This window comes from Dipodomys merriami, unplaced genomic scaffold, assembly GCF_024711535.1.
Source record: "Dipodomys merriami isolate MVZ:Mamm:240054 unplaced genomic scaffold, mDipMer1.0.p SCAF_11, whole genome shotgun sequence".
Taxonomy (NCBI): domain Eukaryota; kingdom Metazoa; phylum Chordata; class Mammalia; order Rodentia; family Heteromyidae; genus Dipodomys; species Dipodomys merriami.
The window spans coordinates 8,407,902-8,435,081 of record NW_027202382.1 but is presented as its reverse complement, the minus strand read 5'-3'; the positions used below and the strand labels follow the sequence as shown (position 1 = coordinate 8,435,081).

Below are 27,180 nucleotides of genomic sequence, written 5' to 3'. Positions count from 1 at the left end.
TCTTTGTTGCTTTGTATGTCCTTCCCCCACAGTATAACCCCTGTTTTCACTGTATTTGGTGTTGGTATAATTTGGGGAGGGGAAGGGCAAAAACAAATTGGCTAAATAAGGAAACAGGTGGATCCATTGCAATAATGAGATGTACAAGATGTTATGTTGAAAAACGAACTTAACAACTTTGGGGTGGGGGATGGGGGGTGAGGGGGAGGGGGGAGGGGGAGATGGGAAGGGATGGGAAGAGGAAACAAAGGAGGAGGCAACAATGCTTGATAAGAAATGTACTCATTAACTTGCTCATGTAACCCTTCTGTATGGTATTTTCACAATTTTTAAAAAGAATAATTTCTTTCCAAATTATTTAATATGTCAAGGTTTTTTGTTTGTTTGGTTTTGGTTTTTTTTTTGTCAGTCATGGAGCTTGAACTCTGAGCCTGGGCGTTGTTCCTCAGCTCTTCAGCTCAAGGCTAGCACTCTACCACAGCACCACTTCTGATTTTCTGAGTGGTTTATTGGAGATTAGAGTCTCACAGACTTTCTTGCCCCGGCTGGCTTTGAAACCTGATCCTCAGATCTCAGGCTCCTGAGTAGCTAGGATTACAGGCGTGAGCCACCGTGCCCAGCAATAGTCAAGCTTTTATACAGAGAATCTACAAATGCTTTAATGCCAGTTTCAATGTTTAGATGTAGTTTGGTCTGACTTGTATAAACTACCAGGAAAAATAGTTGTATTTGGATATTTATAAAGCCAGCTCTAATAATTCATGTTTCTCTTTCTTGTGCCATCCTGACTATAACTCATTTGTCTTCTAGTCTTTCATCATTTTAACTGTGAAAAGTTTCATTGAAGAAATTGTCCTTTAATTTTCTTTAACAAGATGGAGAGGTCATTATGCTTAATAGGTCTTAAATGTTCCTGTACCTCACACCTTTGCAACAGACAAGGCTTAGCTGTCTAAGAATTCTGAAAGTTGGATTATATGAAAATGTATCTGTAATTGCTTAGGGCAAATTATCCCTTGATAGAGAAATATGTACCCAAGTTCCCAATGGATATTATTTCTTTGAACATCAGAAATTATTGTAACTAAATATCTTCAAAGTGAATGTTTTTGAAGTGAGTTATCTGTCTTTAGCTTGTCAATTACACAAAATGTACTATTTGCAATCAATCAGAGTCTACCAGCAATCAAAGAATTTGTATATTAGGAAGACTTTCAAAGCTCAAAGCTTGAAAAAGTCACCTAGAAATCATTTATCTTATCTTCCAAGATGCAGGGGTTTTAAGAGCTACAGTATTATTGAAACTATATTTCTATTTTTAAAATTAGCTTTTATTTTCTTTAAGTACTTGTACCAGTAGATGCATTAGGAACAAACTGGGAGAAAGCTTGAAATTCCCAAATGAAATCTTATGTAAATAAATCTGTGCTTAAAATTGTGTTTTATGGTTATGCATAGATTTTTTTAAAAATGATATTTTATCATAATATTCTACTTATTTATTTATAATATTTTTATTCCTCCTAGTCCCTAAATAGTCTTAGTCTGCATATAGAGCCAGAAGTGATACTGATCAAAGACAGTATTCTCCTTGTTTCCATAAATGTAATTTCACAAGCATATTCAAATCTGTGTTAGCATTACATTGTATGAGATAGCTCAGAAATATCCCTCAGAATCTCACTGAGAGTGTGTGAGACAAGAAACTTTGTGCTAGTTGGCTTTGGGTTTTGGATTATGCCAACAATCAATGATGGCTTCACCTCTGTGATTCTATATGTTCATTTGTAAAGTTAGAGTACTGATTTCAGAAGCTTTTAACACTCATGTTTCTCAAGAGATATTATAATTCTAGGCTATGGGCTTAGAAAAGAAGCAAAGATCTGGAATACTGTTACCTAGTCTCAGACATCCTTTAGGAAACACTTTTCTAAATAATGTGTTTATTGATTTTCTGATAATTTGATTTTCATCTATAAGCCAAATATGCAATGCATATTTGAGAACTGAAGATTTAGTGCTTGTTAAACTGAGCCTTAATTTTATTATGGCTTCCTTACTGTACATTGTATTAGAAGTGAGTTAACAGTGGTTCAAATTTAAATCCAAAGGATTTCACTTATGAGTGTTATAAAATAAAACATGCTTTCAGGATGCCTTCTACTGGTCTTTACATATTTCCAATTTCCTTAAGAAGTCTGATTTCCTTGATCAGTTGTTCAAAAAAATAGCAGCTATAAATGACACAACGGTTTGAACCACTTTGTTTTTCTGAAATCAAAAGGATGGTTTTATAGCACATTTTCAGATAATAGCAAGTGTATGGGAATGACATGTTTTCAACAGCATATTCTGTGTGGATATTATTTCTTTGAAGATCAGAAATTGTATGTAAACATCTTCAAAGTCATGGTTTGAAATGAGTTAGCTATGTCTTTAGTTTGTAAATTGCACAATATATATGCTATTTTCAATCAAGTAATGGTGCTTTTTATGAGCAAACAAATTACATATTGCATATAGTGTATGTATATTTGGGCATTATAAAAATGCAGGAGGTAAGCACAAAATAATATATGCCCAGCCTGTGTCCTCAGAGTCTCAAGGAATTTTTAGCCACTAAGGAAGAAAGACAAGAAACTGAATCATTACTGGAAAGCATGATATAGGACACACAAAATAGCACTTAATTCTCAGCAGGTCCAGGTGACTCTCACATGTAATTCTAGCTACTCAGGAGGCTGAAATCTGGAGGATCCAAGTTTGAGAAAAGTCTATATGACTCCTCCTACTGACCTGCAAAAATCCAGGCTGGAAGTATGTCTCAAAGGGATAGAGCACCAAAACAGTCTCCACCACAAGTATAATTCTCCTCCTCTTCTTGTTCAGGAAACAAAATTTTCATATCGCCTCTTTTTCAGTGCTCAATAATAAACTTTCATCTTCTACATTATATTTAGGAGCTATTCATAGTTATATGTTTTTCTTAGAGTTATTTTCATGCAATAAATGAGATTTTGGTATGCTACCAGAGTGCCAAATATTGCTTTATAAAATATTGCAATGATGTCTTTATAATTAACTTAATTTTGGATGAACATAATATCACACAAGATGCCATAATCTATTTAAGCAGTTCTGTTATGCTAAATATTGACACATTTTCAAGCAATATTGCTTATCATAGAATATCAGCATGAATATAGTCTTCATTTTCCACTAGATTTCATAAGGGTAAAATTGCAAGGTCGTGAGGTACACACACTTCAATAGGTCTTGTGGTGAATTCTTTCCATTGTTCTCTAAAGAAGTTGTACCAATTTCCCGTGTCATTATGTCTATATATTGTATTATAAGTTATTTCCTTTATTCTGTTAAGCACTTAGAAGCTACTTAGTTGGTATAATGTTTGGGCCTCAACCAATTAGTGAGATTTAAAGCTAATCATTTCTTTGAGATTATCTGAAGGATCAAGATAAAGGCCTCTTAGAGCCTAAAGAATGCCAGTGGGCATAGAGGGGAAGACTTTGTGTTTCAGAAAAAGACATTTCACAAATTCTAACACAGTGAGGCATTGAGATGCGATCTCTTTAAAATCGGGTTCAAGACGACATTGACCTCTGCTCAGCATCCTGGTAATCTATCCATCCTACTCAGCTGCTCCCCAGTGACTGTTCAACACACAATCAGCTTTTCAAAGTGCTCTGCAGGGCTATTGATGTCCTGTCTACAAAATTCAACAGGTAAACACATCCCTGGCCCAGTGATAACAAGGTGGCACAGCTCGTAGCTCAGCCAGAAGATTATTTTAAAAGAGGCTGGTGCAGTAAGGTTTATAATTTTCTTCTGTATTTGAGGGAGACTTGCCAAGTAAACAGAACATTTCTCATACCAACAGTTATCCTGGACCAGCCTACGTGCAAATGTTGTACTAATTTAACCCTATGATACCTTCCCCTCCCATTTGTGAAATTTCAAAGCTATACATATGCCATCTCCCTTAATCATCCCAACCTCTGGGAAAGTTGTTATTAGCCCCTTTTTGCCAAATGAGGAAATGGATATTCAGGGAATGTAAATACTCTGCTTAATACCATACAGCTGATCTATAAATATGGCTCTTGATTCACAACTAGCTGTCTCTGAAAATGTGTTCCATTGGTTGCTAGTGTTCAGTTTTTGTTGGGAGGTTTGGGTGGTGTTTTCTTAGATGCTTACACATCTGAAATTAACCTTCTTTTCTGGGTGTCTCATTTATTTTCTCAATCCTTGGGAAGCCATCAATATCTCGTTTGTTGAACATGGCTAATATAATATGACCTGAGTGACTCTCTCATTTAATCCTCGGTTCCACTCTGAGAAGTAAACAGTTTTTACCATGACAATTTTATAGTTGAAGGTTTGAAACTTCAGGGAATCATAAGAACATGATCAGATTGCTCAACACCCAGGTGGCAGAGTTGGAAAGTAACAAGAATGAACACATCAGTAGGTGTTCAACCTGTTGTTACAGAATCTAATAATTTTATTGATCCAATTTAGATCAATACATGTGTATTCTCTACATGAATACATCTCTGTCTACTGAGTAGGTCTAAATTGGAGAGCCCAACCTAGCCAGCAGTGGGCAATCTAAGGATGCAGTCTGAGTAGTAGCAGGCCATTACTGATAGGAACCAGAACTGGTAAACATTAACTCAGGCTTCTACCTGTGCTTCAGACTGAACTTCATATTTTCCGAAAGATACACGAGAGACTCACCTGATGATTGCATGGTATAAAATTTTGAAACTTAATAATATATAACACTGCTTACCTACAATAAACATTTTCAGTGTTCATAACAGAACACATCACTTACATTCCAAGCTTTTATTGAAATAGTTTATTTATCCATGCCCTAACAGGTAAATTTTGAGCAAATAATCTTAAAGATATGTTCTGTGGGCTTTTACACACACACACACACACACACACACACACACACACACACACACACACACACGCACACACACACACACACACACACACACACACACACACACACACACACACACACACACACACACACACACCCTGCTCTTGATCACTGGAAGCCTGTCTCAACTTCTCCCATCCCATCCTTCACATAGCTTGCTGTGAGCTTGCTGCCTACCAGATACAAGGAATCTGTCTGGGCTACATCTCTTTTTGTTTAAAGAAAACTTGGAGTTTTTCTGTGTTCAGAAAGAATCAGAAGTTATGAAATATTAGCCTTGTAGTTTATTTCTATCAATACAAAATGTAGAAAACAAAATTGTCCACTGTCTTAACTATTTTATTCTAGGGATATACACTTTAGTTTTACTGCTCTTTCTTAATGGCCATAAAACTCAAGCTCTGGAACCTGAAAATACAATAGAAACTGTTAGAATGTAGTTCCTTCAGTATTCTAAGCAGGATCTTATATTCTACTGGTGTTGACAGAAATTAGCAATTGACAGATGTTAGCTAAATGCCAGTTGAAACTGTGAACATAAACTGCACAGGACAGAACTGGTATAGATCCTTTGTATTAGTCTGATTGAGGTAGAGTAGAGCAGCATTGAACTATATCTTAAAGGGTTAGAGTTTCCTGGGATTCAAATAGGGATGGGGTTAGATGAGTGAGAGAAGAAAAATACCTAAGGTAGAATATTTACATAATCAGTGGAACAGAAGAAGTTAATGGAGTTGGCTGGTTGTAGGATCCACTGTTCAGTAAACAGATGCAAGGTATAAATATAGTGAAGGCTGTCGTAGCTTTTGGTGATTATTTTTGTCATATAAGGCTAAGAAAAGAGTGCTGCTGTTCCAGAGTCTTTACTTTTCTATATGCTTTCAGCAATCATAGTGAACTTTAAGGCTGCCAGAGCCAGGTGAGGAGTTATACAAAATGAAACAAGACATTATATTTCCCTCTGTACCTTGCAGGTATACTACTTCATGTGGAATCATTTTTGTGTGTTGTTGTTTTTGTGCTGGTACTGGGACTTGAACTAAGGGTCTCATATTCTTGATTAGAATTATTATTCAGAGTTGCTACTCTATTACTTGAGCCACAGCTCCATTTCCAGCTTTGGTTAGTAAGTTGGAGATAAAAGCCTCATGGATCTTTCTGCTCGGGGCAGCTTTGAACCTCAGTCCCATATCTCAGCTTCCTGAGGATCTAGAATTACAGCTGTGAGCCTCCGGCACCCAAAGATCTCTAAGAATGAAGTACAAACACTTGGTCATCCTTCTGCCCTTCTGCCTGCCAGCCAAGTCTTAAGTGCCTGCTGTATTTCAGATTTGGTATACAATAGGGTTATAAAGAGGATCTGACCCCAACAAGTTTACAATGGTATGGTGGGAAAAACAGATGTGTCATGGAATAATTAAAGTGTGATGATGTGCCATGGAAGATAATGGGGTGGGGAGTGCATCTTTATGGAGTCTCATTAAAGGCCATCTTCTTTTATCTATGTGAGTTATGGAGGAGGAATAAGTTTTCCCTCTCATAAAGATATGAGAGAGAATGGCAATCATTGCTTGAATGCCGTTATGTGACAGGCACTGCATTGAGTTTCATTTCCCATAGATAACATTTCATTAATCTTTGGAGCAGTATTTTTTTTATTTCCAATGCATAGATGAAAAATCTCAATCCAAAGAAGTAAAGTGTATTTCTTAAGAGGACTTAGGAAGTTCTACGAGAGACAAAACACCAGCCCAAATCCACAAAATTAAGAGGTTCATAGCATTTCTAGTGCTATATCCTGTGCAGAGAAGATGATTTTTCCAAGCGCTGTACAATTTTATCAGAAAGAGAGAGAGAAGAATGAGGATGACTGCCAGCTATGAAGCATTTAGTACTTACTTATGTCACTAGCTTTAGTGGACTGCCATGGTTTCATGTTTCGTGTTTCAAACTGAAGAAATGTTTCGTTACAATCTGGATTCTCACCATCTTCTTTTAATAGCTCATCTATACATTGTAGTTTGTTTTCTCCATCTTTTGTTCTGCCACTATGGTTCTGGAACTAACAGTTGAAAAAGACTGAGTTGTTAAACTAACAGTATCCAACCTAACATTCCTACCACATTACTGTAACTTCCTTACCAATGAACATGTAGTAGGTTACAATGTAAAGTTCTTGTTGCAGAGTAAATGAACACTGAATTATTGTGGTATTCTGTATTTATTTTCAAGTCAATCTTTGAAATTGGTTGGATTTCCAGGTTTTCAACCTTACTTAAACTTTAGAATTACTTGATGAGTTTACAGATTATCATACTGAAGTTTTAATTTGGTTGGTCTTAGGTGGGGTTCAATGTTAATTTTTTAAAATGGATATGTGATGATCCTAGACCTAACAATCACAAAGGGACAGTCCGTGCTTTGAATAGTGCCAGAAAAGGCTGAGGACAAGTACAGAAACAGCAGCTATGTTCTCATTCTCTGCTGTAGTAAGAAATTACCATGGCAGCTTCCCTTGGACATTTCTCCTGACTAGTACTGTTGACATTTGCCTTTGTTTGAAAATGTTGAATCAACAGTAGGGATCATTTTGTGCTTTGTTCAGTGAACTCATACTTAGCAATTTCTTTTATTGAAATGCTTTTGTTTATTTCTGGTAAGTGTCAAAATAGAATAGACTCAGTTTCTGAAAGACCACCTTGTCAGCGTCTGGTGAATTAACTACTCCAAAGGATCAGTAGATGACCTTAAAAGAGCAACATTTAACAGTATATAGGCTTCTGAAGGAATTGATCTCTTTAACAGCATGGAAAAATCGTTCTTAATATCTTTGTCCTTCATGTAAACAATTCAAACTTCTCTGCATTTGCATTTCTCTGTATGATATGTGTGCTCTGGAGTTTGTCAGTTAAGGGCAGAAAAAGAGGTCAGAGGTATATGTGTGTGCATGTGCGTGTGCATATAATATATATATATATATAAATGCATAGATATACATTTATTATACTCAAATATATACACACATATTTCATTTGTGTCATATGAATGATCCTTTGCCAGTCATAATAGAAAATAAAAATGCAAGAATGTCTTCTCCATCCCTGGATAATGTTCTATTTGTATTTAATGTTATAGATATTATTGTAAATTACCCTCAAATTAAGGATTGCAGTATCTCAATAACAGGGTCAGGTTAATAACTAGAATTCCACGGGAAGACATCAAGCATTCCTAATGCAGAAGCAAATACCATCCAAATGAGAAGACCAATATGACTCTAAGTCCCTATTAATATAGTAATGTTATTAGCACCTGGTTACCCAGAGAATATCTAACACCAGCATACAATTGCTTTTTTATGATTATTACAGTACTGATTTATTTGCTTTTTTACTCCTAACCATTCCCTGTGGAGACTACTTTCTTCTAATATGTGTGGTAAAGCCTTAGGCTCATGACAATGATATTTATTGCTCTCAATATTAGGATATTCTCCATTTTGTACCCATTTACAACATTCATAAAACATCTGCCAAATGCTGAAATCAGCTTTGAGAAAGTAAATTAATGCAGAGGTTTGAGAGCCTAAGATTTGAAAGTCCTGTTCTCACAGTGTAATCTGTATCTTTCATCAGGACATGTGGTGAACTGCAAACTGAATAGGCCATGCCCACACAATGTCTTTTGCAAATGCGGGTAATGTACTACCAGCTGAAACCTATTTAATGTGTGCACAGAGGTGTGCAGATACTTCAAAGATGACTTCTTAATAAAAAAGACTTCATTGTTTTTATGACAAAGTAATGTGTCTTTAGAAATTGCCTCTATTTCCATTTTTTCACACTCTAATAATGATATTTGCTAGTAGTAGCCATATCCTCAATTTAGGAGAGTCATAATGAATGATTTGAGAAAATAGCCAACTTTCCTAAACTCACAGCAAAACAAATATAGATTCATGTTGTGATAAACAGGCCATGATTTGTCACACCAAGATGGAGACAATCAGATGAAGGACAATTTGATATAGCCAGAAAATCAGCTGCATTGAGTCGATACTCAAGAGTTCCATTAAAATTAGATGAATCAGTGAGATATGGCTGCTGCTCTTGTGTTCATTCAAATTATATACAAATAACCTGAGTCTGAAAATTGTGGCTGAAGAGAGCTGTGTAGTTTCTCCTCAGATAGATGGTAACACAGATGACTGGCACATTTCAAAATGGACTTCAGTTGGATTAGCTGAATTATTTTATGGATAGCATACTGATCTTTCTCTCTCAAAAAGCTGTCTTAAAAAGTTTTTATTTTTGAGTTTTATTTTTGTGTGTACTTTTGAGGATTCAATTGGAAGGTTGATGGAAAGACTCTTAAAAGATTCAGACCATTTCTTCAGTTTCTCCACCTATCAGGGATGTTTGAGTCTGTCAAGGGTGAACACAGTTGCAGAGGGCTTTGCTTTCTTTGGTTGAATATTTGTTCCCCATGTGATTTTGGCACAGACTTTATCAAGTCTCTTTGGATTAATCTTCTTCTAGCTAACCACTGTGAATCACGGCGCTAGAATCATTAAAAAAGATTTTTCCCTGGTTGAGATGAATATCTATTTGAAGACTCAGCATTGTGCAATTGGAAGCATCCTTATCAGGAAGGAAAATGGAAGATTTCTTTATAAATCATTTCATGGGAGATGAACAGCCACAGTTTAGCTTTACTAGGAATACAAGGAATTGAAACAGGGTTTGGTAAAGAATGCCTGAAGCATATGGAAAAACTGAACACACACATGCGCGCGCGCGCACACACACACACACACACACACACACACACAATTGAATTATTAGGTACTTGGTATGGGTTCAATCATTCACATAAAATTCCTACTGATTTCTAGCTGTCTGAAGTAACGATTGAGTTAAATTGACCTATGTCTGGAGTTGAGTGTTTTGACCATTCAGAAGCTGATTAATATAAATAAAACAGAAACAAATTTTGGGATTTCGAGGCAACTCAAAAATATCTCCCAGAGGAATAGCTATAATTGTGTTTGAAGACAAATTTGCTGTCAAATGTTTTATCTTACTCGTATTGTATCAATTGCAGTTTACTCTAAAGGAAATACATTTGATGAATATTAATTTTGATGAAAGTGCTTATGTTTTCAATTTTCAAATAGTATTTTTCTACCAATGTTGTGGAAATAAAATTAATGTCTTGATTTCTACATGTAGTTTGGAGTTCATCTTTATTAGAATATGAAAAGCAGAGAACAATGACTCTTGGGAAAGCAGTACTTTGTTGATTGCCTGTTTTGAACTAAGACTATAACAAATATGTTATGCAATTATAATTCCAGTTTAGTTGACAAAAGCTATGATACCATTCAAATAAAGCAATCATACTCAAGTTTGTCTAGAATTGGGCTGCTAAGCAACACTAGTTTAATTTCTAGAATCACAGCTTGATTTTGGAACTCCTTAACTTAAATCATCAGTTATAGAGCACAAACTTTGTGCAAATTACTATATCCTAATAGTTTATAATAAAGTAGTTGAAAATTGTGGATATAATTTGTGCATGTATGTGTAACATGAAAAGGAATATATCTACCGTATCATCAATTTTAGTGTACTTCTACTTTCATAGAACACTTAGAGAACTCAGCTTGGTGTAGGATATGCTGAAGTAAAAGACAAAGCCTACAGCTTATAATTTTCACTTATTTCTTGTTCACAAAATATACCTGTCATGAGTCTGTTCAGAGCCCTGTTTTCTGATGATTTGTACTTTAAGGCTGGGATTTCCAGATCAGTTTCCCTTTGGATGTTGTCTGTTACTGTATCAAGGAAACTAAGCACGGTAAATTGTATCCTGCTTTTCAAAAACTAATATTCAATCACGTATAGTGGCACATACTCCTTGCCCTAGCATTCAGGAGGTAGGAGGATGGGAGACAGTCTAGGCTACTTAGGACAGCAAAACACAGCCTCAACAAACACGGAATAAACAAAGAAATACGCAGAAATGATATACATCACTTCCTATTCAATTTTATTACTCAAAGTAAGCCACATGGCAGCAAACTAACCTGAATTATGCAGAATATTTAATCAATCATGTGCTTGGGAGGGGAAATGGACAATATTTTCACAGTATTGACCATCTAGCACCTGTTTTCCTTATAGCACAAGAGTTGTCATTTACAACTATTTTAATAGAAATTTTAATTGTATTTGCAAAACTTACCTCAATGTTCTTCATACTCACTATGTGTTGAATGAATGGGATTATGTTTTATTGTAGTTTCTAGCTTGAAATTTAGAAAAGAGGGCTGGGCACAAGTGGCTCACAGGAGGCTGACATCTGAGGATTGTAGTTGGAAGTCAACCCTGTCAGGAATGTCCATGAGAATCTTATCTCTGACTAACCACTACAAAGAAGGAGGTAGAACTGTGACTTAAGTGGTAGAGTGCTAGCCTTAAGCACAAAAGCTCAGATATAGTGCCTAGACCCTATGTTCAAAACCCAGTACTGGCACAAAAACATTGACAGAGGATGGAAAGAGAGAGGGTGAAAAGGAATAAGAAAGAGAAGGAAAGAGGAAGAGATGGAGAGAGGGAAAGAAAGAGAAGAGGAGGGAGGGATAGAGGGAGAGATAGAGAGAGGGAGAGAAAGAGGAAGAGAGGCAGAATGAGAGGGGAGAAAAGAGGGAGATAGAGAAGGATGGAGGAAGGAAAGGAGAGAGGGAGATATAGAAGAGGGAGAAAGGGAGAGATAAGGAGATGGAGAGAGGGAGAGAAAGAGGGAGGGAAAGAGGGATGAAAATACAAGAAAAAGAGAAAAAAGAAAAAGGGAAAAAGAGAAAGGGAGAGAGACAGAGAGAGAGAGAGAGAGAGAGAGAGAGAGAGAGAGAGAGAGAGAGAGAGAGAGAGAGAGAGAGAGAGAGAGAGAGAGAGAATTAAAAACCACCTTGGGCAGTTCCCACAGATCCTCTAGGGATATTTCAAGACAAAAAAATAAAGATTCTGATGCTACACAGAGCCTGAGTTTACCCTAAGGAAATGACTGGAAATTTTCTATCTATCCTTCACAAAATTAGAGCTTATTTTTCCTGCTTGTCTGATCACAGCCTACCAATCACATGGACACAGACTCACCCAAGAGACATGTCATTGATTACACAGTACTGCAGTGTGTGTCCATGTGACACACAGTGCTCTATCTCAGAAAGCATCACAATTTTCTCAAGTGTGAGTTTTTCACCTCTTCATTTTGAGATATAACACAAATACCAACCCTTTTACTTGGCATAAAACCATTGGCTGTCTGAACTTTATCCTACCAAAGAATACAATTCATTGTGTGAATTTTAGAATTAGTTTATCAATTTTCAAACCTCAGAGATAGGAGTAGTAACATAGACTCTTTGACTAGTTAAAAATACTGTAAAATTTTGTCTATGTACCTGACTTAAAGGAAAAGATTCTAATAAAAGGATAAGTTCTTCTGCTTTGAGTTTGAATTACATTGACAAAGGTCACAAAACTGATTATTTGTTCAGAAACAGATTCAAAGTTGTAAATATAATTAAGCAAACTTTTCAAATAATTTAATTAATTCCTACAACATTTAGATTGTTTTTAGAATTTTTTTTTGTTTTTAAAATTTAAGGACAAGACCCGAGAATTTATGGAACATAACTGTAATCCAAGCTATTTAGGAAACAGAGATAGGATAATCATGATTGAGGGCCAAGCCAGGGAATGGTTATAAAAAGATCTTATGTGTAAAATAAACTAAAAGAGAAAGGACTTGACGTGGTAGAGCACATTCCTATCAAGCTTAAGACCTTGAATTCAATCCCTAGTATTAAAAATTGGAATTGATCTTAGTTGTACGTATCACAGGTAAGGCTATACAGAGACAACTTTTAATTAGCTTTCTGTATCCTATGAGGTTTCTTCTCCAATAGTCTTACCTAGTAGGCATCTCTGTTAAGTAGGCAGTGAATGAGAGGACCCAAGATTTTTGACTATAGCTGATTGAATAAGTAATAAAGAAGAAAACTCAAGAGGAAGAGAGAATGATCTCATTAGAATATACTTCTATAAACCATGGTGGCACCCAGCTGTGTTCCCAACACTTGGGAGACTGAGGCTGGAGGACCCTAACTTTGAGGTCAGTGTGAAGTACACATATATGCTTGGCTAAAAAATAGTAAAATGAGTGAACTGTCCTAGAGTATTTAAGAAGAACTGCAGTTCACAAAACATTTGAGGGCATACTTCTAGACAGTTGTTTCTGGACTGGAATTGCTTTCTGATCTCTGGCATGTGTCCATGATGGTAATCTTATTATTCAACATGGGATTTGCTAAAACTGTTTATTTTTTCTTCCTTAGCCTTTGTAAAGCAAAGAAAGTTGTTATTTATTTATTTATTTTATTTTTTTGTTGGTCATGGGGCTGTTCCTCAGCTCTTCAGCTCAAGGCTAGTGCCCTACCACTTGAACCACAGTGTCACTTCTGGCTTTTTCTGCTTATGGGGTACTGAGGAATCGAACTCAGGGCTTCATGCATGCAAGGCAAGCATTCTACCACTGAGCCACCTTCCCAGCCCCAAAAGAAAGTATTTAAAAAAGAAAAAAGAAAAAAAGAAAAGAAAGTAAATGAAACTCCCAAAGTACAAACCATTAATATACTCCCTTTTCCCCTATAAACAACTACCCATGCTTGGCTTAAAAGAAACATGGCTTTGCAAATAGTTATCCTTACATTTCATCAGACGTAAAGATGAGTAATTATTTGAAAGTGTTTGAAGCTATTACTTTCCCCTCCCTTGGAGTGGAACAAGGAATGAAGGTTAATAGCTTGAATAACTAGTTTTAAGTACCTAGAGTAAATTGCCAACAATTTGAAACTTTCAGTGGAAGGCCATGGCCCTCATGACTCATTGAATTTAAGTTAACAAGCAGTTTACCATTCACTGAGATTATATTTGAATGTTCTCTGTAGTACCCGAGTTATACTATGCTATTCTAAGGACAAATGCATATTTAACTCTTTGATGTGAATACATTTCTTGGTCATTGAAAAAAATGCAATCACTTGCCTACATCACATCTTGGTGATGGATAATAGGAAAACAAAATATTAACTTTAATTTAATCTGTGTGTATGTGTGTGTGTGTGTGTGTGTGAGAGAGAGAGAGAGAGAGAGAGAGAGAGAGAGAGAGAGAGAGAGAGAGAGAGAGAGAGAGAGAGAGAGAGAGAGAGAGAGAGAGAGAGAGAAATGGAATTGAACTCAGGGCATAGAACTCAACACCTTCATTTCATGACCTCAAACTAATTTGGCTGTTCTACTCATGGCTGATGCTCTGCTCTTTAAGCCAGACCTCCAATCAAGCTTTTTGTTGGTTAATTGGAAATCGAGTTTCTCTTACTTCTCTGCCTAGACTGGCTTTGATCTCAGCCTCCTGTGTAGCTAGGATTACAGGTATAATCCATCAGCACCCAACAATCTGTTTATAGGATATGAGTTTCTGAGTGCTTTCTGTGGTAATGTTTAGCATAGTGTCAAGACCATGCCTTTGGTGTAACAGGACACACATGAAATCCGTCTACCCTGGGAACTCAGGTTCACAGATCATGTTCTTTAAGCTTGAGATTCCTATTGTTAAAGCAGGTATAATATTAAGTAAGTTCTCTTTTCCAGAAACTGACTAAAAAGTACACCAAAAAATCTCTTGTCATTGATGTGCTAGAGGAAAATATTCAACAACATAAAATCAAGTATTATTTCAATGCCCAGAAGATGTTGAAATCTTAATGCAAATGTGAGGAAGAAGTAACATATGCCAAGAGCTTATCTTAAGATTTTTGCTGAAATGAGACATGAAACAGTGGTCCTTGCCTTCAGAAACTTGCACCATGACAATGACAGAAATAGAGATTCAAATTTAGGAGAGAGGAAGGGCTGGGAGAGAGGAGAGACAGACAGGCAGACAAACTAAATTTCAAAATGGTGAATAAAATTCACATCTGGTTGATGATGCTGGGGAAGCTTCATGAAAAAGATAACTTCTATGGAAACTAAGTGGGGGAGGGGAGGGTCAGGGTAAATTTTACATTGCGGAGGTAAATCTCTGTGAAATGATAGTATTTTCTCTAGGTATTGCCCCAAGCTAATGGTGAATATAATTATGATGTATTTGAAAGGAGAAAATACTCTCTATTCCTAAGAATTGACTGAAGTTTGTGATCCAAATTAATAAGTACACTTGTAGATTTCAGTTAGGTAAACTAAAATCAAGATGGAAAATTCTTTCTGTTGTCCATGTTTTCCATCAATATAGAAAGCAGTGACCATGCTGGGCACTGGTGGCTCACACCTGTAATGCTAGCTACTTAGGAGGCTGAGATCTGAGGGTCATGGTTCAAAGCCAGCCAGGGCAGGAAGGTCCATGAGACTCTTATCTCCAATAAACTACTAGAAAACCAGAAGTGACGCTGTAGCTCAAGCGGTAGAGTGCTCGCCTTGAGCTGAAAAATGCAGGGGCAGCGCCCAAGCCCAGAGTTCAAGCCCCACGACTGACCAAAAACAAAACAAAACAAAACAAAAGACAGCAGTGACCATATATATTAAGAACATCCAATGTTCTCTACATTCACTAAGGTCTTGGCAATCCCTACTTGAACATTTTTTTCTTCTTCCTATTTCTTTGGGCTTAGCGGACTCAAGCTTGGCCTTAAGGTAGAGATGGGAATTAGAATAGATCTGGCACCTAGATGAAATTAAATGTGAAATTCAGTTTAATCATATAGCTATGGTTAATCTAGTTCTGGCGTAAGTGTCAGCTCTCTACTTGAAATCAGAGCTTCATGTTATCACTAAGGTTATCACTAGCATCTTCCTATATATTTCCAAATGGAATTTGGAGCATCAACAGCAGAAATAATGTTCGGAATATATCTTCTCTGTTGGCCTCTGTGCCAGATGGATTATTTCTATACTCTTCTCAGCACTTCTCTGAGGTAGGTATCTGTGTATCTTCCCTTCCTCACTGACCGAGACCAGAAAGCTTAAATACCTTTTCTCATTTTTTAATTTAATTAATGTTTCTCCTGAATTGTTCATGAAGTAATGACTCTGAAAAAAATTACATGTTTGAACACACATGTATTTATATAAGATAGCATTTTCTTTATAACTCATTGTAATCAGTTTGGCTACTTGTTAGCAGTTCGAAAGAGAATATTTTTCTCATTTTGGATTTAGTTAACAATCTGTTAGCCGGGTACCAGTTGTTTAGACCTGCAATTCTAGCTACTTAGGAGCCTGAGGATCTAGGTTTGATGCTAGCTCAGGGAAGGAATATCTGTGAGACTCTTATCTCTAATTAACCACCAAAAGGTCAAAAGTAGAGCTGTGGCTAAGCAGTAGAATGCTATCCTTGAGCGATATAGCTAAGAGACAAGTGCCCAGGCCTACCTAGAGTTAAAGCCCGATTACTCTCCCCTCCCCCAATCTATGCTAATATTTTTGCTACTATTTAAGTCAGAGTGCACCAAAGGAGTTGGAAAAAATTGGGCATTACCTCTTTATTTTGTACTCACCTGATGGTGACTTAGCTAGCAATCACAGTCAACTTAACTGTTAGACTAGTAATACTATCTATTACAGTTCATGCAGTAATTATGGTATGCTTTATTATTCATTTTAGTCAGTTTCCTGGCTGTTTGTCTTCCCTTGATAGGCAGCATGATATAACAGAAAGGGCATGCCTTGAACAACACTCACAAGTGCTGTAAGCTCTGGTGGGTATATTATTATGTTAATTACAGCAAATTACTAAACTCCCTTATGTATTAGTTTTCTCTTCTTTTAAGATGATATATATATATATATATTCTGTGTAAGGTATTTCTAAAATTTAAACTGATAATGCATATATAATACATAGCATATACAATACATATACATATACATATACATATGGCAATAATCTTCTTGAAAAATAGAAAATATTATTTTTGTATGTGTGTGTGCCAGTACTGGATTTTGAACTCAGTCCTGATTTGGCTTTCTTTTCCAACTCTGGTGCTACACCACTTGAACTGTACCTCCATTTCTGGCTTCTTGCTGATTAATTAGAGATAAGTATCTCAAGGATTTGTCTGATTGAACTGATTTGAATCCACAGTCCTCAAATCTTGTCCTCCTCAGTAGTTACAGTTATAGGTGTGAGCCACACATTGTTTTTAACCTCAAACTCCTGTGCCACACAATGTCACATGTGAATAATAATAATGCTTTCTGGGTTATTTTTTGGGGGGAATGACTAGATAGAAATCATATACTCTGTGAGCTTTACTATTGGTAGATTCTCAGTGAAATTAGACTCCTCTCCTCCCATGATTTCATACTAACACCCTATTCTGGTTATTTGTATTTCTTTTCCTTACTTCTGTGTGTCCCACACAATATGCTTGGCTAGTATACAACTTGCAGTTTGCAGGTTTTACCTTTAACAGTAGAGGAAGAGGAAAGCCTACACAAAGGGCAATCGCAACAGGAAAAGAATAAACCACTTCTCAGGCAAAGAGATGATGAACTTAAATGTAAGTTCCTTTTCAATATTTCAAGAAAACACTTTACATACAGTTCTGGGAATTGAGCCAAAACGAGAAAGCCGAGAGTTATATGCAACAGATATTATGAGAGGGTAAGAGGAGCCACGGATATCCAATTACTTCTATAATAAAAGTACAACACCCCTTACCTTTCTAGGCTCAGCTCTGTTTTAGAAAGCAAGGCAAGAGGTGGAGATTATAGAGTAAATCTTTGGAGATGACTTGAAAACCTTCTCTTTTCCTGTCCCTCTCTTCATTTTATGGTGTTGAGTTAAGCTAAAACATAAGGAGAGTCCCAATGCAGAGGCTATTCTTAGGCAATTCTCTGGAAGCTGATTTAATAATATGCATTCATTCATTTAGTGCATTTTTGAATGCCTACTGTGTTCCCAGCAGTGTGATAATTGCTGAGGCTTCAGCTAAGGGATCTTAGGCAACTTTACCTGCTTGCATAACCCCATCGTTTATAAATATGAGTCCGTATACAATCACTCTTCCTTTTCCTGTTTCTGCAAAGCAAATTCTTTTTTTGTTCAGTTCCTTATTTTTCCTTTATTTTACTGCAAAGATGCTGTACAGAGGGGTTACAGTTACACGAGTAAGGTAATGAGTACATTTCTTATCACACATTTTCACCCACTCCTGTTCTCCCCCATTTCTCTCCATTTGCCCTCAAAGTTGTAAAGTTAATTTTGAACATAGGGTCTTGTCAGTATCATTGTTGCCTTGGGTCATCCTTTGTCCTTGTTTCAGCATTTTGTTATTTCCCTTCCCTTCCCCAAATCAGATAAATGTATATACAAGATGCAGGGTCACAGAATCAAAGACAGTGATTGCCAGGGATAAACCAATGGAAAAAGCAAAATGAAATAAAGTAAAAAATAAGAACTAGATACAATATATTGATGACATCAAGGTCAACAACCAAAAAGACCTGTTGTTGCCATGTCTTGGAGTTCATTTCAATTAGCATCATTTTATATAGTCATATGTACTTAGTTATTGAACTATTATGATCCTTGCTAGGACAAGGCCACACTAAAGCTACCAGCACAGCTATGGTCATTATAGCATTATTTACCATAGCTAAGAAATGGACCCAATCCAGATACCCTCAGTACATGAATGGATCAAGAACATGTGGTTACACACACACACACACACACACACACACACACACACACACACACACACACACACACACACACACACACACACACACATACACACACAATGGAATTCTATGTCTCCATCAATAAGAATGGCATTACCCCTTTTGTAAGGAAACGGAAAGACTTAGAAAAAAATCGTATTAAGTGAATTCAGCCAGACCCAAAGAAACATAGGCTCCATGATTTCCCTCACTTATAATAATTAGTGTCTATAAAGGAATTTCTGACTCCTATCTTTGACCAACCCATTCTCTTGGAGAGGGTGAATTATCCTTTCCTGCTTTAGGTTTATTTTGTTATTATTGTTATCGTAGAGTTGATAGAAGGGTTACAGTTACATGAATTAGGTAATGAGCACAATTCTTTTTAATCATGTCTCCCCTCTCTTGCTCTGTCTGTACATCACAATGATGTGATGTACAGACAGAAAATGAACTGTAACACAGTTCATTTTCCACATAGTGCCACAACTTTTTATTTGTTCACCCTTTATTCCACCTTTTCTGTGCCCACCTTACCCTTCCAAAGACATACAAATGAGACAAAAGGACAAGAAAACAAAACAAGTAGCAACAACTAAAAATATTCCTTGTTATGGAATAGGAGAAACCCTAGGTCTCCTTGGCTCAGGCCAAAATTTTCTGAATAGAGACCCGGAAACACATCAAATCAAAGAAAGGTTGGACAAATGGGATTGCATAAAGTTGCAGAGCTTCTGCATGGCAAATGACCTAGCTAGCAAGATCAATAGAAAGCCCACGGATTGGGAGAAGATCTTTACTAGCCATACAACGGACAAGGGTCTCATATCTAAAATATACTTGGAACTCAAAAAATTTAAATCCCCCAACAACAAATCCTCAAAGAAACAACTGCCCAATGAATAAGTGGGCTAAAGACTTAAAGAGAAACTTCTCTGAAGAAGAAAGAAGGATGGCCAATAGACACATGAAGAAATGCTCAACATTCCTACCCATAAAAGAAATGGAAATCAAAACAACATTGAGATTCCACCTCACTCCAGTTAGAATGGCAAAAATCAAGAACTCTAACAACAAAGATGCTGGAGGGGATGTGGACAGAAGGGAACCTTACTTCATTGTTGGTGGGAATGTAAACTTGTTCAACCACTTTGGAAAGCAGTATGGAGGTTCCTCAAAAGACTTCACATAGAGCTCCCCTATAACCCAGCAATCCCACTTTTGGGCATTTACCCAAATGGTTACAAACAAGACCACACTAAAGCTACCAGCACAACTATGTTTGTTGCAGCATTATTTACCATAGCTAAGATATGGAACCAACCCAGATGCCCCTCAGTAGATGAATGGATCAAGAAAATGTGGTATATATACACAATGGAATTCTATGCCTCCATCAGAAAGAATGACATTGCCCCATTTGTTAGGAAATGGAAAAACTTGGAAAAAATTATATTAAGTGAAGTAAGCCAGGCCCAAAGTAACACAGGTCCCATGGTTTCCCTTATTTGCAATATCTAGAATAGGTATGAGTCAAGCAGAAAAGGTCAGATAATGTGATGTTAGGAAAATGAACCCTTAGATATGTATTTTAATGTTTTTTTTCTTTCATGCATGTGTTTCTAACGCATTTATAAGATTATTTCTTTGTTGCTTTGTATGTCCCTCCCCCACAGTATAACCCCTGCTTTCACTATATTTAATGTCAGTATAACTTGTGGAGGAGATGAGGAAAAACAAATCTTTAAGGATTCAGGTGGACCTGTTGCAACAATGAGAAGTACAAATTGTCATGTCAAAAAGGAGCTTTACAATGTCTGTGGGGGGGGAAGGGGGGAAGGTTTGGGTGAGGGGGGAGGGGGGAGGCTGGGAAGGGAGGTGAAGGGTAAACAAAGGAGTAGGCTGCAATGCTTGGTAAGAAATGTATGCATTATCCTGCCCATGTAATTGTAACCCCTCTGTACAGTATGTTCACAAATAAAATAAAATAAAATATTCCTTGTTTCCTTTCTTGGAGTTCATTTCATAAAATACTATTTTATATGATCATATGCATGTACAAGTAAAAATGGCCAATGGACACATGAAGATATATTCAACATCTAGGGCTTTATTTTTTTTATTATTTCATTTTCCTGCAACAAATGATTTCATCCCTTTCTTTTATTTTTATTGTGAGAATACCATACGGAGAAGTTACAATTACATGGGCAAGAAAACGAGTACATTTCTTATCAAGCATTGTTGCCTCCTCTTTGTTTCCCCTTCCCATCCCTTCCCATACTCCTCCCACCTCCCCCCACCCGATCCTCTCCCCCCCCCACCAAAGTTGTAAAGTTCGTTTTTCAACATAACTACTTGTACATCTCATTGTTGCAATGGGTCCACTTGTATTCCCAGTTAAATGATTTCTTTTTGCTCTTCCCCTCCACAAATTATACCAACATCAAATACAGTGAAAGAAGTGGCACTGTGGCTCAAGTGGTAGAGGGCTAGCCTTGAGCTGAAGAGCTCAGAGACAGCGCCAGGCCCAGAGTTCAAGCCCTGCGACGACCGACCAAAAAAAAAAGTATGTGCATTGATTTCATCCCTTTCCGTATATACTGGTGGTATCTAACTTAGCATCTCCCCTTGATTTCATGCCCCTCTCTACCCCAGCCCCATTTCTCTAAACATTTTTATGGCAAAATCCTATGAAGGAGTTGTCTGTAGTCTCTTTTCTAAACATTGATGAAACTGTTTCTTTCAACTATTTATCCCCACAATCACAGAACAACTCCTATCAAGCTAACCAGAGACACTGCCATGATGCCCAGCATCTCAGTTTATTCTCAGTTCTCACATTACTTCACTGCTCATCTTCCTCCCATCTCAAAGATAACAGCTTCTCTCTCTCCCTTCCCCCCCTCTCTATATATCCTTCAACACTAAATACTGAAGTGACCTGGATGTCATTTCTCAGACTTGACTTTACCCTAAGTAAATCCATCCAGCTCAGTAAGTTTAAAAGTGATCTGTATCCCTACAACTCCCAAACATGTATCTCCAGCTTCAAAACACATTCTTGAACTCACATTTTTACCATCAACTGCTTTCTGGTCACTTCCACAAATAAATGTCACCCATCTCAAATTTAACTTAGATTTTCTACCTCCCAGTGTTACTGGTCTCAATGTATTTCCTATCTTGTCCAGTGCAACTCCAATCTTCAACCTTCAAGTGCCATCCTTAATCTATATTTTTCATTCTACCAAAGCCTCTTCTGACCTACCCTCCCTCAAGAAAATTCAGTCATCTCTACCTTAAAAACATTCAGTATCTTGCCTTTGTTCATCACCTTCACAGCAATCACTGTTCTCTATATGTTTCTTTAAACTATATGGAACCAACCCAGATGCCCCTCAGTAGATGAATGGATCAAGAAAATGTGGTATACATACACAATGGAATTCTACGCCTCCATCATAAAGAATGACATCACCCCGTATGTTAGGAAATGGAAAGACTTGGAAAAAGTTGTATTAAGTGAAGTAACCCAGGCCCAAAGAAACATAGGTCCCATGGGTTCCCTTATTTGCAATAACTAGTGTATGTCTGAGACAAGCAGAAATGGTCAGATAAGTTGATGTTAAGTGAAATAAACCCCAAGATAAGGACTCAAATGGTTTTTCTTGCGATTGTTTATATATATATATATATATATATATATGTATATATATATATATATATATGATTTCTTTGTTGCTTTGTATGTCCCTCCCCTATGGTATAACCCCTGTTTTCCACTGTATTTGATGTCGGTATAATTTGTGGAGGGGGAGGGAAAAAACAAACTGTTTAAACAGGAATACAGGTGGACCCATTACAACAATGAGATGTACAAGACGTTCTGTCGAAAAACGAACTTTACGACTTTGGCGCTGGTGGGCTGGGGAGATGGGAAGGGATGGGAAGGGGAAACAAAGGAGGAGGCAACAATGCTTGATAAGAAATGTACTCATTACCTTGCTCATGTAGTTGTAACCCCTCTGTACGGTATTTTCACAATAAAAAAAGATTACAAAACAACCCAAAAGCCTCATATTTTTAAGTGTCAGATTTGGGATCAAAAGTGTATTTGCTTGATCTTTTAGTATGTGGTTTTAAACTACTCCATATCATGATCCTTGTTTTTTTAATTATCTTTCACTTGCCTGAAATATAGACTTGAGCTAAATCCAGCTTTCTTTTCCAGAAACATTCTAATTATCTGGCTTTTTAGAGTCAATCGAAACATTCTTTTCTTTGTTCACTCATTTTTTTCCCTTTCTTTCTTCCTTTTAGCCTTCCATTTTGGTTTTCTGAGCCACTGTCCTGCATCTGTTTCCAGTCCCCTGTGTCCACACTTCAAACTTCTCTGTACATTTCAGAAATTATTACTCGGCATCTCTCTCCTTTCACAGGCAATATTTTTCCAGCTGGCACCACTATTTGCAACTTGTGTCCCTCTTGGCCTCAGTGCGTACATGCCAATCTCTGCTGGCAGCTCTTTGGGTGACCATTTGGTGCCAGCCCCCTTTTCATACATATGAAGCCCTTGCCAGTGGCCCTGAACTATTCCCAGCTGCCTCCTCCACTCTTGGGGCTTGCCAGAGTTTTAGCACAGCCGAGTCTCTAATCTTCAGAAAATTACTTGATGACTACAGATGGATCTCTAGCCTCATGGGCTCTGTCCTTTTTGAACCATCACCAAACAGAACTATGTGAAGAAATTAGGCTATAAAATGCCTATGATGAATGTGGTGCATGTTTCAAAACTACATTTGCAGTTATAAAAGATTAGCACAGATGCCAATGAACCATATCATTTAGAAGGGCTTACTTTGTGTTTGGACAGCACAAGCTTCCTGCTTTGTTTCTTCGTTAGTGTGTCAGGACAAAGGTGCACTCTAGGTTTAAACCACCTTTCAAAGAGACAGTAGAGTAGGTGCTCAATACTGGATTTTTCCCATTCTACTCAATCTTCTGCCACGATAATGTAAGATAGCCAATGAAACAGGTTTGATCAGAAAGCACTTAGAAGAAAATCCCAATATTTTTGTAAACTGGCTCTATTATCTAGAATAGTTGTTTAAATTTCTTGGCTTCCTAATCTACAAAAAGGGGAAGAGGAACCCTTCTCTCTCTAGTCCTTTCCTAGGGATTCATTGAGATGTTAAAATGTGGTGGTATGAATCTAGACTTGCAAATCTAGGAATAAAAGAAAATGGCCTTTCTTTATAATAATCAGCAATCTATGGGGCTCATAGAGAAAGAAAGATCCAAATTTTATTTACTTTGTACCTAAAATTATATTCCTACTTTTAGGGGAAGTGATAACCAGTACTTGTGGACACATCACATGGTACTAAGATTTAGGCTGCTAATTTTGGTTTAAAAAAAAAAAAAGGGAAAACTCTGATCTGAGGTTCCAATTTTACTCTGAAGGTAATTTACTTAGGCATCCAATGCAACCATGACACAGTTCCTGGGGTCCCAAAGCATCCTCATTTTCCTTTCTTGTTATGCTTAGAACTTGAATCTTCTATGCAGTTTCTAGAAAGCCACCTTTTGCTTGCCCTTTTCTTCAGTCTTTGTCATTGAGGGGGAAAAAGGATAGGTTTTTCTCTTTGCTCAGAATGCCTAGAATTTTCATTCTTCCTTTGTTTCTTACTCAAGCCAAAGAAAACCTTTACCGATGAATGTTTGAGAAGAATCCTGTTTTGATGAGACTTTTTTTTCCCTCTCTGTGCAAATACCCTTTTCTCTACAATTTTTCTGAAATTGTTCATTATTATTTCCTCAGCTGCAAAATTCTGAAAACAAGTCATTCTTCCCCAAACTATTTTGGAAAAAGCAAACATAAGTGGAGTCTTCAGTCTTGTATAAAGATTGGTAGAAGTGAGGTTAAATGCAGGCAAATCCAGGAAAAGAACATACCTAAGTTTATACTTTAAATTTATTATCTTATATCATAGGCTAGCACATTTTCACAATTCCTGTTCCATAGCAGTTATTCAAGAAATTGCAGTGATTACTGACATTTAAAATTTATCCTCTATTGTTGCTATTTTTTACCCATGGAAATTGGGTTTTTCTAGCATCTATCTTCCAGAATCTCTTTTGAACCTGGACGATCATTTTGAGATGGTGGAAGAAAAGTCTGTGACTGTGGAAATGAGAGCAAATTTAATTGGTTGAAGGTAATAGAATGGTGGAAAGGGATCAAACACAGCATGCAGGTCTCCTGAGTAGAATGGAGTCCAGCCATCAGAAAGATCACCATATCTCAGGAGCTGCCAGAAACATCCCTTTCCAAGAAAAACATAAATGTCACACATAATCATCTGCTAGTGTCTTGTTGCAGCCTGAGCCATATTAGTTTGTGAAGGAATGCTAATGAGGATGTGATTTGCTTCTATGGAGAGGCTAAAGATAAAATGGCTGAGGACAGGGAAGTGGTGTCTAGAAAAATTTAGATGTCCTAAGAGCAAGAATCAATAGACAAAGCTCTATAGGGCACAGAAATAAGATGGTCACCTTAGGTAATTCATAGCAGTTCACATTTGTGTACCACTTTCCAGTTTTGAAATAATATTTTATATATTAATTTTTCTTATGTTTCAAAATATTTTTTCTAAAAGTATTGAGGAATTTCTTATAATTTCTGTTTTTTTTAAGCTGAAAATTGGAGGAAACTCAGAGGGACTTATTTGAGCTAAACAACAAAGTAGCAGAAAAGTAGGGGAAATCACATATATTTTTAGTGATACTTCATATCATCTGAAATATTTGAAAAGAATATCTCTGTCTCTAATTTTTTACCTAAAATTTTAAGGTTGATAGGAAAATAATATACTATGCTACTTACACATAGTTATTCCTTTATGAGAGTTTGAGTTCTTGATACTGATTACATTGCTCTAAGAAATTCTAAAAATCCAGACAAAAAGCCTTCTTTGATTCTGCAGGTTATTTGATCTTTGGATCAATTTGAATGTGTGACTAGTGCTTTTGAGTTTTATAAATTCATCTCTTTTCATCTATAGGTTAATATAATAACCTTGTAATGTCTAATTATTTATATTAATTTCACACACTATTTTTAAGAAAACATAATGAAAAAAGACATGGCTTCAAAAACAAGCCTGAGTTAGTTTCCATTAAATCTATTAACCACAAATTCAGTTAGCTAAGATGATCTGATACTTCAATATGTTTTTTCAATCTTCAAAAATATTTTTACTGAAGATAGTATGCTACATTGGCTACAGATATTTTCCTAATTCTAAAATATGTGCTGTGAATAATATGTCACTTTTTCTAGAATAATGGAGAGGACTGATAAGTGTTTTTTTTTAATGGGGCCCCTTCTTAACCCTTAAGAACAGAGCCATCAAATAAACTGATTACTTCATAAATTGCTCCCGTATTCTGTCTAATGAGGTGCCTTGAAACTCTAAAATTTTGTTTGTTCTTCTACTTCTGGATCTCTATAAATCAAAAAGAGTGATAAAAATGAAGTGATAAAGTCACTTCACATGTAAGAGATAGCTGAAAGGTGTTAGTAGCCAACATGTGGAATGAACTCTCCTTGTTGTCTAGTAATATAACCATTTTCACCTTGTGTCTTTTCTTTCTCTCTTATGAACAAGATTCTGCCTCTGACATTTCAACTTGTCATCAGGGACTCTTATATTTTCCTAGAAGACCTAGACCTGTCTTTCCCTCTCCCCATCTTTCAAATGACTTAAGGTAAGTAGCTATGTTAGCACAAATGCCTGGGACCCTGCTTGTGACTGTAGATAGTTGGCGACAAGGATACCTTCCTTTTTGGAGAAACAGTGGGAAGACCTCATCTTAATGACCAACCTTGAAGTAAGTTTTAGATGCTTCCTATTCTATTAATTCATTACTGGACAAATAAATAACAGCAATCTCCATATAAGATGATTTCTAAAAGATGAAAAGCAACACTAGCTAAGGTCTGCGGGCATCAAAGCAGTTCCTAAACCAGAGCAATAAGCAAAAATGAATTTACACTGAATTACATCATTGAAGTTACATCACTTCTTTATTTAAATTGCTTGCTTGGAGCTATGAGTTGTCACTCTTAAACAAGGAGAAATGGGCTTTGTTTTTATTTAATTTTATGTTTTCTTGCTACTTTGGTTGGTTCTGTTTGTTCAATTGGAACCATAATTTAATTGCCTATGATGTAGAATTATTGGGACTGTAGGCTACATTCTTCCTAAATAGCTCGTTTATTACCACTGAGTCCTAAAGTTACAGTAGATTTATATCTGGGATACAGATACTCAGCAGGAGATACAGAAAACAATGCTAACTCATCTTGTATTCTTTAATAACATAAATTGTTCCAAGAGAGAAGCCATAGAA

At 36.6% G+C, this 27,180-nt stretch overlaps 1 long non-coding RNA gene across 2 annotated transcripts in view; it reads right to left on the bottom strand.

The window, feature by feature from the left end:
• LOC138815993 (uncharacterized) overlaps positions 1 to 27,180 on the bottom strand; it is a 152,581-nt gene that overhangs the window by 34,838 nt on the left and 90,563 nt on the right. For both annotated transcript variants that reach the window (XR_011368533.1, XR_011368534.1), the window contains one exon: positions 6,878 to 7,040. This is a non-coding gene — a long non-coding RNA (uncharacterized lncRNA). The remainder of the gene's footprint in view (positions 1 to 6,877; positions 7,041 to 27,180) is intronic.